Here is a 14,026-nt window from a genome sequence, read left to right as displayed (position 1 = left end):
GAGACGTGTTCAAATATGTCTCAGTTTTCCTCCCCTGGTACTCGGGTGCAACATTCCAGACGCTTTACTAACACTCTCCCGACTTGGAGAGTCAGTCCCTTTAACCTCCTGTTTGGCCCAGTTTGCAATTTCTGTGGAAGATGAACAGGAATAGCGAGAACCAATGAAAGAATAGCTGGAGGTGTCTGGACGGGCAAATTTAACTCTCATTTCCCACCAGGAAGAGGAATTAACCAAAGGCTCAGCGTGCCGTGCCAGAACCAGATTAGGGCCTGAAGACATCCTGCGGTGTTGCGGCCAGGCCACAAGAAAGCGAGTTGAAGAAAGGAGCTCAGGGGCACTGTAATTCACAAACCTGCAGAGTTATAAATGACAGCTATCGTCCAAAAATAGACTGAAGTAAGGCTGCCAAGAGGACTTGAAAGCGGGGCAGAATTGCAGGAAACCGATTTCAGGAGGTAGACTGGAATTGCATTGAAAGCATAGGAAAAGAGGCAGAACGTCCACAATGATGCACTTGGCCAAAAAGGGCGTATGCGTTTTTTCCTGAATATATTCAGGAAAAAACGCATACGCCCTTTTCGATCAACCAAGCAAACTTGCAAAGGAAATCTGCACTACAATGAAGTCTCACTTCCCCCCGGTCAAAAGGGCCATCTGAAAAAAGTGTAAAATCCAGAAAGGCAGGACAGGCCATGGAGAACTGGGAGCCTTGTTATGCTGATGGGCGGGATGTAAATTGCCAACAGACACTCAGGAGAAGTGTATGGTGTTTCCTGAAACATCTAAAAAACAAAGCAACAGAGCCGAGGGCACTTGCGCTTATGGTCCTATAGCTTAGGGAAATTAAAATCAAAAAGACACAGCCACCCCAAAGTTTGGGACGCCTCCGTTTACAAGAACCTCGTTTACCGTACAAGTTCAATATCACAGAAAGTGAAAAATGGATAAAGAACTTGTGGTACTTACGTACAATGCAGTATCACTCAGCAATGAAATCTATGTCATCAGGCCCATAGCAGCATAATGAGTGGATTCAGGTACGATGATTGTAACTGAAATAAGTCACACAGAAAAAGAAACATCATAAGATATCACTAATACACGGAATGTAAACTTGGCTACACATGAACTGAATTACAGAACAGAACAGGGTCTCAAATTTAGAAAACCAACTTATGCTTGCTTAAGGTGAAAGGTGAGTTGGGGTGCTGCATAAAACCAGAGATTGAAATGAGCACAGATAAAGTTCCTTAAACCAAATATGGAATACACAAGAGCTACTCCTTGCTCAACGAAATGGACACAAAACCCCATATTAAACGCCTAAGAATGCACCTGACTAGTAAGTATCTTAAAACCTATGGATTGCTATGTCTCCGAAAGAGAATCAAGCATGTGTACAGGGGCATAAACGCAGCAGTGATAGGATTGGAGAGGTTCGTGAGCAAATGAAGACCCTTTGAAGTCATATTGCATGGTACCCATTCCACGGGTTTCAACTACCCAGGTTTAAGGTATTCTTCCTTCATCTAAAACATGCATGTGGAACCTAGAGTATGATCAACCATGTGATCGGGAGACGTGTTCAAATATGTCTCAGTTTTCGTACCCTGGTACTCGGGTGCAACATTCCAGACGCTTTACTAACACTCTCCACACTTGGAGAGTCAGTCCCTTTAACTTCCTGTTTGGCCCAATTTGCAATTTCTGTGGAAGATGAACAGGAATAGCGAGAACCAATGAAAGACTAGCTGGAGGTGTCTGGATGGGCAAATATAACTCTCATTTCCCACCAGGAAGAGGAATTAACCAAAGGCTCAGCGTGCCGTGCCAGAACCAGATTAGGGCCTGAAGACATCCTGCGGTGTTGCGCCCAGGTCACAAGAAAGCGAGTTGAAGAAAGGAGCTCAGGGGCACTGTAATTCACAAACCTGCAGAGTTATAAATGACAGCTATCGTCCAAAAATAGACTGAAGTAAGGCTGCCAAGAGGACTTGAAAGTGGGGCAGAATTGCAGGAAACCGATTTCAGGAGGTAGACTGGAATTGCATTGAAAGCATAGGAAAAGAGGCAGAACGTCCACAATGATGCACTTGGCCAAAAAGGGCGTATGCGTTTTTTCCTGAATATATTCAGGAAAAAACGCATACGCCCTTTTTGGCCAACCAAGCAAGCTTGCAAAGGAAATCTGCACTACAATGAAGTCTCACTTCCCCCCGGTCAAAAGGGCCATCTGAAAAAAGTGTAAAATCCAGAAAGGCAGGACAGGCCATGGAGAACTGGGAGCCTTGTTATGCTGATGGGCGGGATGTAAATTGCCAACAGACACTCAGGAGAAGTGTATGGTGTTTCCTGAAACATCTAAAAAACCAAGCAACAGAGCCAAGGGCACTTGCGCTTATGGTCCTATAGCTTAGGGAAATTAAAATCAAAAAGACACAGCCACCCCAAAGTTTGGGATGCCTCCGTTTACAAGAACCTCGTTTACCGTACAAGTTCAATATCACAGAAAGTGAAAAATGGATAAAGAACTTGTGGTACTTACGTACAATGCAGTATCACTCAGCAATGAAATCTATGTCATCAGGCCCGTAGCAGCATAATGAGTGGATTCAGGTACGATGATTCTAACTGAAATAAGTCACACAGAAAAAGAAACATCATAAGATATCACTAATACACGGAATGTAAACTTGGCTACACAGGAACTGCATTCCAAAACAGAACAGGGTCTCAAATTTAGAAAACCAACTTATGCTTGCTTAAGGTGAAAGGTGAGTTGGGGTGCAGCATAAAACCAGAGATTGAAATGAGCACAGATAAAGTTCCTTAAGCCAAATATGGAATAGACAAGAGCTACTCCTTGCTCAACGAAATGCACTCAAAACCCCATATTAAACGCCTAAGAATGTACCTGACTAGTAAGTATCTTAAAACCTATGGATTGCTATGTCTCCAAAAGAGAATCAAGCGTGTGTACAGGGACATAAACGCAGCAGTGATAGGATTGGAGAGGTTCGGTGAGCAAATGAAGACCCTTTGAAGTCATATTGCATGGTACCCATTCCACGGGTCTCAACTCTCCAGGTTTAAGGTATTCTTCCTTCAGCTAAAACATGCATGTGGAACCCAGAGTATGATCAACCATGTGAACGGGAGACGTGTTCAAATATGTCTCAGTTTTCCTCCCCTGGTACTCGGGTGCAACATTCCAGACGCTTTACTAACACTCTCCCGACTTGGAGAGTCAGTCCCTTTAACCTCCTGTTTGGCCCAGTTTGCAATTTCTGCGGAAGATGAACAGGAATAGCGAGAACCAATGAGAGGCTAGCTGGAGGTGTCTGGACGGGCAAATTTAACTCTCATTTCCCACCAGGAAGAGGAATTAACCAAAGGCTCAGCGTGCCGTGCCGGAACCAGATTAGGGCCTGAAGCCATCCTGCGGTGTTGCGGCCAGCTCAAAAGAAAGCGAGTTGAAGAAAGGAGCTCAGGGGCACTGTAATTCACAAACCTGCAGAGTTATAAATGACAGCTATCGTCCAAAAATAGACTGAAGTAAGGCTGCCAAGAGGACTTGAAAGCGGGGCAGAATTGCAGGAAACCGATTTCAGGAGGTAGACTGGAATTGCATTGAAAGCATAGGAAAAGAGGCAGAACGTCCACAATGATGCACTTGGCCAAAAAGGGCGTATGCGTTTTTTCCTGAATATATTCAGGAAAAAACGCATACGCCCTTTTTGGCCAACCAAGCAAGCTTGCAAAGGAAATCTGCACTACAATGAAGTCTCACTTCCCCCTGTTCAAAAGGGCCATCTGAAAAAAGTGTAAACTCCAGAAAGGCAGGACAGGCCATGGAGAACTGGGAGCCTTGTTATGCTGATGGGCGGGATGTAAATTGCCAACAACCACTCGGGAGAAGTGTATGGTGTTTCCTGAAACATCTAAAAAACAAAGCAACAGAGCCTAGGGCACTTCCACTTATGGTCCTATAGTTTAGGGAATTTAAAATCAAAAAGACACAGCCACCCCAAAGTTTGGAACGGCTCTGTTTACAAGAACCTCGTTTACAGTACAAGTTCAACATCGCAGAAAGTGAAAAATGGATAAAGAAGTTGTGGTATTTACTTACAAAGCAATATCACTCAGCAATGAAATCTGTGTCATCAGGCCCTTAGCAGCACAATGAGTGGATTCAGGTATGATGATTCTAACTGAAATAAGTCACACAGAAAAAGAAACATCATAAGATATCAGTAATACACGGAATGGAAACTTGGCTACACAGGAACTGAATTACAGAACAGAACAGGGTCTCAAATTTAGAAAACCAACTTATGCTTGCTTAAGGGGAAAGGTGAGTTGGGGTGCTGCATAAAACCAGAGATTGAAATGAGCACAGATAAAGTTCCTTAAGCCAAATATGGAATAGACAAGAGCTACTCCTTGCTCAACGAAATGGACTCAACACCGCATATTAAACGCCTAAGAATGTACCTGACTAGTAAGTATCTTAAAACCTATGGATTGCTATGTCTCCGAAAGAGAATCAAGCATGTGTACAGGGGCATAAACGCAGCAGTGATAGGATTGGAGAGGTTCGTGAGCAAATGAAGACCCTTTGAAGTCATATTGCATGGTACCCATTCCACGGGTTTCAACTACCCAGGTTTTAGGTATTCTTCCTTCAGCTAAAACATGCATGTGGAACCCAAGTATGATCAACCATGTGAACGGGAGACGTGTTCAAATATGTCTCAGTTTTCTTCCCCTGGTACTCGGGTGCAACATTCCAGACGCTTTACTAACACTCTCCCGACTTGGAGAGTCAGTCCCTTTAACCTCCTGTTTGGCCCAGTTTGCAATTTCTGCGGAAGATGAACAGGAATAGCGAGAACCAATGAGAGGCTAGCTGGAGGTGTCTGGACGGGCAAATTCAACTCTCATTTCCCACCAGGAAGAGGAATTAACCAAAGGCTCAGCATGCCGGGCTGGAACCAGATTAGGGCCTGAAGCCATCCTGCGGTGTTGCGGCCAGGTCACAAGAAAGCGAGTTGAAGAAAGGAGCTCAGGGGCACTGTAATTCACAAACCTGCAGAGTTATAAATGACAGCTATCGTCCAAAAATAGACTGAAGTAAGGCTGCCAAGAGGACTTGAAAGCGGGGCAGAATTGCAGGAAACCGATTTCAGGAGGTAGACTGGAATTGCATTGAAAGCATAGGAAAAGAGGCAGAACGTCCACAATGATGCACTTGGCCAAAAAGGGCGTATGCGTTTTTTCCTGAATATATTCAGGAAAAAACGCATACGCCCTTTTTGGCCAACCAAGCAAGCTTGCAAAGGAAATCTGCACTACAATGAAGTCTCACTTCCCCCCGGTCAAAAGGGCCATCTGAAAAAAGTGTAAAATCCAGAAAGGCAGGACAGGCCATGGAGAACTGGGAGCCTTGTTATGCTGATGGGCGGGATGTAATTTGCCAAAAACCACTCGGGAGAAGTGTATGGTGTTTCCTGAAACATCTAAAAAACAAAGCAACAGAACCTAGGGCACTTCCACTTATGGTCCTATAGCTTAGGGAAATTAAAATGAAAAAGACACAGCCACCCCAAAGTTTGGAACGGCTCTGTTTACAAGAACCTTGTTTACAGTACAAGTTCAACATCGCAGAAAGTGAAAAATGGATAAAGAAGTTGTGGTATTTACTTACAAAGCAATATCACTCAGCAATGAAATCTGTGTCATCAGGCCCTTAGCAGCACAATGAGAGGATTCAGGTATGATGATTCTAACTGAAATAAGTCACACAGAAAAAGAAACATCATAAGATATCACTAATACATGGAATGTAAACTTGGCTACACAGGAACTGCATTCCAAAACAGAACAGGGTCTCAAATTTAGAAAACCAACTTATGCTTGCTTAAGGGGAAAGGTGAGTTGGGGTGCTGCATAAAACCAGAGATTGAAATGAGCACAGATAAAGTTCCTTAAGCCAAATATGGAATAGACAAGAGCTACTCCTTGCTCAACGAAATGGACTCAAAACCCCATATTAAACGCCTAAGAATGTACCTGACTAGTAAGTATCTTAAAACCTATGGATTGCTATGTCTCCAAAAGAGAATCAAGCGTGTGTACAGGGGCATAAACGCAGCAGTGATAGGATTGGAGAGGTTCGGGGAGCAAATGAAGACCCTTTGAAGTCATATTGCATGGTACCCATTACACGGGTCTCAACTCTCCAGGTTTAAGGTATTCTTCCTTCAGCTAAAACATGCATGTGGAACCCAGAGTATGATCAACCATGTGAACGGGAGACGTGTTCAAATATGTCTCAGTTTTCCTCCCCTGGTACTCGGGTGCAACATTCCAGACGCTTTACTAACACTCTCCCGACTTGGAGAGTCAGTCCCTTTAACCTCCTGTTTGGCCCAGTTTGCAATTTCTGCGGAAGATGAACAGGAATAGCGAGAACCAATGAGAAGCTAGCTGGAGGTGTCTGGACGGGCAAATTCAACTCTCATTTCCCACCAGGAAGAGGAATTAACCAAAGGCTCAGCATGCCGGGCCGGAACCAGATTAGGGCCTGAAGCCATCCTGCGGTGTTGCGGCCAGGTCACAAGAAAGCGAGTTGAAGAAAGGAGCTCAGGGTCACTGTAATTCACAAACCTGCAGAGTTATAAATGACAGCTATCGTCCAAAAATAGACTGAAGTAAGGCTGCCAAGAGGACTTGAAAGCGGGGCAGAATTGCAGGAAACCGATTTCAGGAGGTAGACTGGAATTGCATTGAAAGCATAGGAAAAGAGGCAGAACGTCCACAATGATGCACTTGGCCAAAAAGGGCGTATGCGTTTTTTCCTGAATATATTCAGGAAAAAACGCATACGCCCTTTTTGGCCAACCAAGCAAGCTTGCAAAGGAAATCTGCACTACAATGAAGTCTCACTTCCCCCCGGTCAAAAGGGCCATCTGATAAAAGTGTAAAATCCAGAAAGGCAGGACAGGCCATGGAGAACTGGGAGCCTTGTTATGCTGATGGGCGGGATGTAAATTGCAAACAACCACTTGGAAGAAGTGTATGGTGTTTCCTGAAACAACTAAAAAACAAAGCAACAGAACCTAGGGCACTTCCACTTATGGTCCTATAGCTTAGGGAAATTAAAATCAAAAAGACACAGCCACCCCAAAGTTTGGAACGGCTCTGTTTACAAGAACCTCGTTTACAGTACAAGTTCAACATCGCAGAAAGTGAAAAATGGATAAAGAAGTTGTGGTATTTACTTACAAAGCAATATCACTCAGCAATGAAATCTGTGTCATCAGGCCCTTAGCAGCACAATGAGTGGATTCAGGTATGATGATTCTAACTGAAATAAGTCACACAGAAAAAGAAACATCATAAGATATCAGTAATACACGGAATGGAAACTTGGCTACACAGGAACTGAATTACAGAACAGAACAGGGTCTCAAATTTAGAAAACCAACTTATGCTTGCTTAAGGGGAAAGGTGAGTTGGGGTGCTGCATAAAACCACAGATTGAAATGAGCACAGATAAAGTTCCTTAAGCCAAATATGGAATAGACAAGAGCTACTCCTTGCTCAACGAAATGGACTCAACACCGCATATTAAACGCCTAAGAATGTACCTGACTAGTAAGTATCTTAAAACCTATGGATTGCTATGTCTCCGAAAGAGAATCAAGCATGTGTACAGGGGCATAAACGCAGCAGTGATAGGATTGGGGAGGTTCGGTGAGCAAATGAAGACCCTTTGAAGTCATATTGCATGGTACCCATTCCACGGGTTTCAACTACCCAGGTTTTAGGTATTCTTCCTTCAGGTAAAACATGCATGTGGAACCCAAGTATGATCAACCATGTGAACGGGAGACGTGTTCAAATATGTCTCAGTTTTCCTCCCCTGGTACTCGGGTGCAACATTCCAGACGCTTTACTAACACTCTCCCCACTTGGAGAGTCAGTCCCTTTAACCTCCTGTTTGGCCCAGTTTGCAATTTCTGCGGAAGATGAACAGGAATAGCGAGAACCAATGAGAGGCTAGCTGGAGGTGTCTGGATGGGCAAATTTAACTCTCATTTCCCACCAGGAAGAGGAAATAACCAAAGGCTCAGCGTGCCGTACCGGAACCAGATTAGGGCCTGAAGCCATCCTGCGGTGTTGCGGCCAGCTCAAAAGAAAGCGAGTTGAAGAAAGGAGCTCAGGGGCACTGTAATTCACAAACCTGCAGAGTTATAAATGACAGCTATCGTCCAAAAATAGACTGAAGTAAGGCTGCCAAGAGGACTTGAAAGCGGGGCAGAATTGCAGGAAACCGATTTCAGGAGGTAGACTGGAATTGCATTGAAAGCATAGGAAAAGAGGCAGAACGTCCACAATGATGCACTTGGCCAAAAAGGGCGTATGCGTTTTTTCCTGAATATATTCAGGAAAAAACGCATACGCCCTTTTTGGCCAACCAAGCAAGCTTGCAAAGGAAATCTGCACTACAATGAAGTCTCACTTCCCCCCGGTCAAAAGGGCCATCTGAAAAAAGTGTAAAATCCAGAAAGGCAGGACAGGCCATGGAGAACTGGGAGCCTTGTTATGCTGATGGGCGGGATGTAAATTGCCAACAACCACTCGGGAGAAGTGTATGGTGTTTCCTGAAACATCTAAAAAACAAAGCAACAGAGCCTAGGGCACTTCCACTTATGGTCCTATAGCTTAGGGAATTTAAAATCAAAAAGACACAGCCACCCCAAAGTTTGGAACGGCTCTGTTTACAAGAACCTCGTTTACAGTACAAGTTCAACATCGCAGAAAGTGAAAAATGGATAAAGAAGTTGTGGTATTTACTTAAAAAGCAATATCACTCAGCAATGAAATCTGTGTCATCAGGCCCTTAGCAGCACAATGAGTGGATTCAGGTATGATGATTCTAACTGAAATAAGTCACACAGAAAAAGAAACATCATAAGATATCAGTAATACACGGAATGGAAACTTGGCTACACAGGAACTGAATTACAGAACAGAACAGGGTCTCAAATTTCGAAAACCAACTTATGCTTGCTTAAGGGGAAAGGTGAGTTGGGGTGCTGCATAAAACCAGAGATTGAAATGAGCACAGATAAAGTTCCTTAAGCCAAATATGGAATAGACAAGAGCTACTCCTTGCTCAACGAAATGGACTCAACACCGCATATTAAACGCCTAAGAATGTACCTGACTAGTAAGTATCTTAAAACCTATGGATTGCTATGTCTCCGAAAGAGAATCAAGCATGTGTACAGGGGCATAAACGCAGCAGTGATAGGATTGGAGAGGTTCGGTGAGCAAATGAAAACCCTTTGAAGTCATATTGCATGGTACCCATTCCACGGGTTTCAACTACCCAGGTTTTAGGTATTCTTCCTTCAGCTAAAACATGCATGTGGAACCCAAGTATGATCAACCATGTGAACGGGAGACGTGTTCAAATATGTCTCAGGTTTCTTCCCCTGGTACTCGGGTGCAACATTCCAGACGCTTTACTAACACTCTCCCGACTTGGAGAGTCAGTCCCTTTAACCTCCTGTTTGGCCCAGTTTGCAATTTCTGCGGAAGATGAACAGGAATAGCGAGAACCAATGAGAGGCTAGCTGGAGGTGTCTGGACGGGCAAATTTAACTCTCATTTCCCACCAGGAAGAGGAAATAACCAAAGGATCAGTGTGCCGTGCCGGAACCAGATTAGGGCCTGAAGCCATCCTGCGGTGTTGCGGCTAGCTCACAAGAAAACGAGTTGAAGAAAGGAGCTCAGGGGCACTGTAATTCACAAACCTGCAGAGTTATAAATGACAGCTATCGTCCAAAAATAGACTGAAGTAAGGCTGCCAAGAGGACTTGAAAGCGGGGCAGAATTGCAGGAAACCGATTTCAGGAGGTAGACTGGAATTGCATTGAAAGCATAGGAAAAGAGGCCGAACGTCCACAATGATGCACTTGGCCAAAAAGGGCGTATGCGTTTTTTCCTGAATATATTCAGGAAAAAACGCATACGCCCTTTTTGGCCAACCAAGCAAGCTTGCAAAGGAAATCTGCACTACAATGAAGTCTCACTTCCCCCCGGTCAAAAGGGCCATCTGAAAAAAGTGTAAAATCCAGAAAGGCAGGACAGGCCATGGAGAACTGGGAGCCTTGTTATGCTGATGGGCGGGATGTAAATTGCCAAGAACCACTCGGGAGAAGTGTATGCTGTTTCCTGAAACATCTAAAATACAAAGCAACAGAACCTAGGGCACTTCCACTTATGGTCCTATAGCTTAGGGAAATTAAAATGAAAAAGACACAGCCACCCCAAAGTTTGGAACGGCTCTGTTTACAAGAACCTCGTTTACAGTACAAGTTCAACATCGCAGAAAGTGAAAAATGGATAAAGAAGATGTGGTATTTACTTACAAAGCAATATCACTCAGCAATGAAATCTGTGTCATCAGGCCCTTAGCAGCACAATGAGTGGATTCAGGTATGATGATTCTAACTGAAATAAGTCACACAGAAAAAGAAACATCATAAGATATCAGTAATACACGGAATGTAAACTTGGCTACACAGGAACTGAATTACAGAACAGAACAGGGTCTCAAATTTAGAAAACCAACTTATGCTTGCTTAAGGGTAAAGGTGAGTTGGGGTGCTGCATAAAACCAGAGATTGAAATGAGCACAGATAAAGTTCCTTAAGCCAAATATGGAATAGACAAGAGCTACTCCTTGCTCAACGAAATGGACTCAACACCGCATATTAAACGCCTAAGAATGTACCTGACTAGTAAGTATCTTAAAACCTATAGATTGCTATGTCTCCGAAAGAGAATCAAGCATGTGTACAGGGGCATAAACGCAGCAGTGATAGGATTGGAGAGGTTCAGTGAGCAAATGAAGACCCTTTGAAGTCATATTGCATGGTACCCATTCCACGGGTTTCAACTACCCAGATTTTAGCTATTCTTCCTTCAGCTAAAACATGCATGTGGAACCCAGAGTATGATCAACCATGTGATCTGGAGACGTGTTCAAATATGTCTCAGTTTTCCTCCCCTGGTACTCGGGTGCAACATTCCAGATGCTTTACTAACACTCTCCCGACTTGGAGAGTCAGTCCCTTTAACCTCCTGTTTGGCCCAGTTTGCAATTTCTGCGGAAGATGAACAGGAATAGCGAGAACCAATGAGAGGCTAGCTGGAGGTGTCTGGACGGGCAAATTCAACTCTCATTTCCCACCAGGAAGAGGAATTAACCAAAGGCTCAGCATGCCGGGCCGGAACAAGATTAGGGCCTGAAGCCATCCAGCGGAGTTGCGGCCAGGTCACAAGAAAGCGAGTTGAAGAAAGGAGCTCAGGGGCACTGTAATTCACAAACCTGCACAGTTATAAATGACAGCTATCGTCCAAAAATAGACTGAAGTAAGGCTGCCAAGAGGACTTGAAAGCGGGGCAGAATTGCAGGAAACCGATTTCAGGAGGTAGACTGGAATTGCATTGAAAGCATAGGAAAAGAGGCAGAACGTCCACAATGATGCACTTGGCCAAAAAGGGCGTATGCGTTTTTTCCTGAATATGTTCAGGAAAAAACGCATACGCCCTTTTTGGCCAACCAAGCAAGCTTGCAAAGGAAATCTGCACTACAATGAAGTCTCACTTCCCCCCGGTCAAAAGGGCCATCTGAAAAAAGTGTAAAATCCAGAAAGGCAGGACAGGCCATGGAGAACTGGGAGCCTTGTTATGCTGATGGGCGGGATGTAAATTGCCAAGAACCACTTGGGAGAAGTGTATGGTGTTTCCTGAAACAACTAAAAAACAAAGCAACAGAACCTAGGGCACTTCCACTTATGGTCCTATAGCTTAGGGAAATTAAAATGAAAAAGACACAGCCACCCCAAAGTTTGGAACGGCTCTGTTTACAAGAACCTCGTTTACAGTACAAGTTCAACATCGCAGAAATTGAAAAATGGATAAAGAAGTTGTGGTATTTACTTACAAAGCAATATCACTCAGCAATGAAATCTGTGTCATCAGGCCCTTAGCAGCACAATGAGTGGATTCAGGTATGATGATTCTAACTGAAATAAGTCACACAGAAAAAGAAACATCATAAGATATCACTAATACACGGAATGTAAACTTGGCTACACAGGAACTGCATTCCAAAACAGAACAGGGTCTCAAATTTAGAAAACCAACTTATGCTTGCTTAAGGGGAAAGGTGAGTTGGGGTGCTGCATAAAACCAGAGATTGAAATGAGCACAGATAAAGTTCCTTAAGCCAAATATGGAATAAACAAGAGCTACTCTTTGCGCAACGAAATGGACTCAACACCGCATATTAAACGCCTAAGAATGTACCTGACTAGTAAGTATCTTAAAACCTATGGATTGCTATGTCTCCGAAAGAGAATCAAGCATGTGTACATGGGCATAAATGCAGCAGTGATAGGATTGGAGGGGTTCGTGAGCAAATGAAGACCCTTTGAAGTCATATTGCATGGTACCCATTCCACGGGTCTCAACTCTCCAAGTTTAAGGTATTGTTCCTTCAGCTAAAACATGCATGTGCAACCTAGATTATGATCAACCACGTGATCGGGAGACGTGTTCAAATATGTCTCAGTTTTCGTACCCTGGTACTCGGGTTCAACATTCCAGACGCTTTACTAACACTCTCCCCACTTGGAGAGTCAGTCCCTTTAACCTCCTGTTTGGCCCAGTTTGCAATTTCTGCGGAAGATGAACAGGAATAGCGAGAACCAATGAGAGGCTAGCTGGAGGTGTCTGGATGGGCAAATTTAACTCTCATTTCCCACCAGGAAGAGGAAATAACCAAAGGCTCAGCGTGCCGTACCGGAACCAGATTAGGGCCTGAAGCCATCCTGCGGTGTTGCGGCCAGCTCAAAAGAAAGCGAGTTGAAGAAAGGAGCTCAGGGGCACTGTAATTCACAAACCTGCAGAGTTATAAATGACAGCTATCGTCCAAAAATAGACTGAAGTAAGGCTGCCAAGAGGACTTGAAAGCGGGGCAGAATTGCAGGAAACCGATTTCAGGAGGTAGACTGGAATTGCATTGAAAGCATAGGAAAAGAGGCAGAACGTCCACAATGATGCACTTGGCCAAAAAGGGCGTATGCGTTTTTTCCTGAATATATTCAGGAAAAAACGCATACGCCCTTTTTGGCCAACCAAGCAAGCTTGCAAAGGAAATCTGCACTACAATGAAGTCTCACTTCCCCCCGGTCAAAAGGGCCATCTGAAAAAAGTGTAAAATCCAGAAAGGCAGGACAGGCCATGGAGAACTGGGAGCCTTGTTATGCTGATGGGCGGGATGTAAATTGCCAACAACCACTTGGGAGAAGTGTATGGTGTTTCCTGAAACATCTAAAAAACAAAGCAACAGAACCTAGGGCACTTCCACTTATGGTCCTATAGCTTAGGGAAATTAAAATCAAAAAGACACAGCCACCCCAAAGTTTGGAACGGCTCTGTTTACAAGAACCTCGTTTACAGTACAAGTTCAACATCGCAGAAAGTGAAAAATGGATAAAGAAGTTGTGGTATTTACTTACAAAGCAATATCACTCAGCAATGAAATCTGTGTCATCAGGCCCTTAGCAGCACAATGAGTGGATTCAGGTATGATGATTCTAACTGAAATAAGTCACACAGAAAAAGAAACATCATAAGATATCAGTAATACACGGAATGGAAACTTGGCTACACAGGAACTGAATTACAGAACAGAACAGGGTCTCAAATTTAGAAAACCAACTTATGCTTGCTTAAGGGGAAAGGTGAGTTGGGGTGCTGCATAAAAGCAGAGATTGAAATGAGCACAGATAAAGTTCCTTAAGCCAAATATGGAATAGACAAGAGCTACTCCTTGCTCAACGACATGGACTCAACACCCCATATTAAACGCCTAAGAATGTACCTGACTAGTAAGTATCTTAAAACCTATGGATTGCTATGTCTCCGAAAGAGAATC

At 43.9% G+C, this 14,026-nt stretch overlaps 1 long non-coding RNA gene across 49 annotated transcripts in view; it reads right to left on the bottom strand.

The window, feature by feature from the left end:
* The window catches only part of LOC307181137, a 3,028,377-nt gene that overhangs the window by 2,697,031 nt on the left and 317,320 nt on the right, over nt 1–14,026 (bottom strand). For 45 of the 49 annotated variants that reach the window (XR_013825945.1, XR_013825972.1, XR_013825973.1 and 42 more), the window contains one exon: nt 8,866–8,947. This is a non-coding gene — a long non-coding RNA (uncharacterized lncRNA). Of the gene's footprint in view, nt 1–8,865; nt 8,952–14,026 lie in introns of all 49 variants that reach the window. The other 4 variants (XR_013825946.1, XR_013825971.1, XR_013825968.1 and 1 more) reach the window with 1 other exon arrangement.

Source organism: Stenella coeruleoalba (assembly GCF_951394435.1).
Source record: "Stenella coeruleoalba genome assembly, contig: scaffold_39, whole genome shotgun sequence".
Lineage (NCBI taxonomy): Eukaryota > Metazoa > Chordata > Mammalia > Artiodactyla > Delphinidae > Stenella > Stenella coeruleoalba.
This window is presented reverse-complemented; position numbering and strand designations above follow the sequence as displayed.